This window comes from Sinocyclocheilus grahami, unplaced genomic scaffold (assembly GCF_001515645.1).
Source record: "Sinocyclocheilus grahami isolate Dianchi unplaced genomic scaffold, SAMN03320097.WGS_v1.1 scaffold1518.1, whole genome shotgun sequence".
NCBI classification, from domain to species: Eukaryota; Metazoa; Chordata; class Actinopteri; order Cypriniformes; family Cyprinidae; genus Sinocyclocheilus; species Sinocyclocheilus grahami.
In genome coordinates this window covers 78579-81281 of record NW_015506697.1, presented here as the reverse complement: position 1 = coordinate 81281, position 2703 = coordinate 78579, and the positions used below count along the sequence as shown (strand labels likewise).

General features: G+C 40.7%; 1 pseudogene; it reads left to right on the top strand.

Annotated features, from left to right (window-relative positions):
* LOC107570882 (leucine-rich repeat and fibronectin type-III domain-containing protein 2-like) overlaps positions 1–1925 on the top strand; it is a 17416-nt pseudogene extending 15491 nt beyond the window's left edge.
* The last annotated feature ends 778 nt before the right edge of the window (positions 1926–2703 follow it).

The following is a 2703-nucleotide window of genomic DNA, read 5'->3' as shown; positions in this document are numbered from 1 at the left end:
ATATATATATATTCTAATTCTTATTATTTTGTTATTTAAAAAAAAAAGTGGAATATCTCCATTTGCACATAAGTGTACAGTGTGTCTTCTATTTGCCCAGATTCTGAAAATAGCCTCAAACACTTCTATCGGTTCTTTTCAAATACGTAACCTTCTCAGAGCATGGTAGTTAGGTCAATGTTTGCACTCTAATTAGTATTCTCAGTCTACAGCCACAGCAACGTATGTGCAAAGAATGTTCTAGATAATGATGAGCTAATGCAGTTAGAAAAAAGATAATTTGTGATTACATGCCCTGTGTACTCGAGGTGTTTTTTAGGAGGTTGAGTGCTGAAGTACTGCATAAAATAAACTTAAGGAAATATATTTATGTTAACATAAACCAGATCTATCTTCTAACCAATTCAGGAACTTGTATGTATGTATTTGTACGTATGTATGTATGTATGTAACAATGTATGTATTTATTAATTCCACTTTCCAAAACACTACTTGTTTAATTACCATTCAGAAAAAAAAATGCTTTCCCTGTTTTAATGATTCAATGTCGACAAGAAGTGTGCATGTTCATCAAGTATATTTTCAAATTATTATATTTACGTAATTCCCACATTGCTTCATGTAAGTCAAAAACAACTGCTTTTTATCTCTGGCTCCATTGATTGCACAATAGGCCTAATTTCAAAATAATTTAATCTAAATGAACTTTCAAGGTTGATATGATCAGTGCTTTTCAAGTAATTACGTTTTCACCATAATAAAAGGATTAATGATTGTTTTCTGCCAAAGCACAGAGCATCGTGTGTATCCACAATAAAGCAATGAGCAATCAGTATGTGCATTTTAATAACCACCTTCAGTGTGATATACCTGTGGTTTCAATCCACGGCATCTATTTAATGATTAGTCTTCTGTTGAACTTTGAGAGTCAGTGTTAATGTCTGTGTCCTGTTCACAGGATGATTCCGGCAATCAGCAAATCCTTCTTGGTCAACAACCTGATGCCAGGGATGCAGTATGACCTATGCGTGTTGGCCATCTGGGAAGACACTGCTACCACACTCACTGCAACGAACATAGTGGGTTGTTTGCAGTTCGAGACACGTGGCGACTACCCCCACTGCCAGTCGCTGCACAGTCAGTTTTTAGGAGGAACCATGATCTTGGTGATTGGGGGAGTGATCGTAGCCACTTTGTTGGTCTTTATCGTCATCCTCATGGTACGCTATAAAGTGAACAGTGGCTTGCAGGTTGAAAAGTTAGTGACGGTGAGCAACACCTACTCCCAGACCAATGGAAGACCACAGGCCACTCAGCGACTTAACAATGGCGCTCCTACACCGCAGGCTCCAAAGACTGTAGTGGTGATGCGAGATGAAGTGGTGGAGTTTAAGTGTGGCTCCTTGCAGAGTAGCATCTCGTCCTCTTCATCCTCCTCAGCTGACTCCCTTGGAAGTGAGAAAGTTGAATCTTACAACCGACAAGTGGATTCTAACACCTTGCCCAACAGGTGGAAGCAGTCATCAACTAAGGCACGACCAAACCTGGATAACCTACTTGGGGCATTTGCCTCTCTGGACCTGAGGGTTCCCGCAAGAGATCCAGGAGGACCATCTTCCTCAGGCACCGTGGTGATGGCCATGAGACCGGCCACTGACAAGGAGCCTCTGCTAGGCCGGGGAGATTCCAAGCTTGAGAAGCTTGTAATGCTGCCATCAGAGGACAAGCCCAAGCGCAGCCACTCGTTCGACATGGGTGACTTTGGTGCTTCACAGTGCCTTAACTACCCACGACGCATCAGCAACATTTGGACTAAGAGGAGTCTCTCAGTCAACGGCATGCTCCTGCAGTGCGATGAGAGCGAGGGGGAAGTTGATAAGGCAACATTTGATAGCTCTGAGTGGGTTATGGAGAGTACAGTCTGATAGGGATATCAGATTAGCTCTACCGAAAAAGAACAAAGAAAAGAAACATTCTCTGAACTCATCAGATGAAAAGGATATGACTTGCTGCATCATATGATGTCAAGATGGACTCGGATGGCTGTAATGAAAAGACACCTCAGCAGTGGCCATGACTGTGTAGTGCATGATTTTCCATGTCAATATTGTTCTTCTGATCATTTGATCACAAAGACATTCAAAGGTTTGTGTATGAGTTAGGCAAGCAGCCGAGGCCAGGGCTGGTCCTGTTTATTGAGAGCTGGACAAAGGATATCTCCAGTTGCCTTCAAACATTAAAGCATATATGAATAAATACCCAAGAACAAGGGATGTGGGAGTATCTCAGAGAAGCAGGGGGAATAAAATAGATAATTTATCCGACTGTGCACTGCAGTACGCCAAGAGGATTTTCTTCAGCTAAGTGGATGTGCATCACAATGGACCAAACTTTCCCATGAGACAAGACTGCATAGTTTAGCAGGTGAAATGAAAAAAAAATGCAAATGTAATGAACTTTTGTAGGTTATTTTCTTTTGTTGTCAATTTGACTTTAAGTTAATTCTAATGTTGCCCTCCGAGCATTTTTCCTGAACAACTGAAGAATACAATAGAGTCTGTCACACATATTTTACACTAAAAAATACAAATCTAAAGTTGAGGAAGATTTATTTGTCATAATCAAATCTGCAAACTTAATCTGCTAATTGTCCGTGATGTTTCATGACATGTTGTGCCTCTTTTTCAGTTTATCAGTGCATCT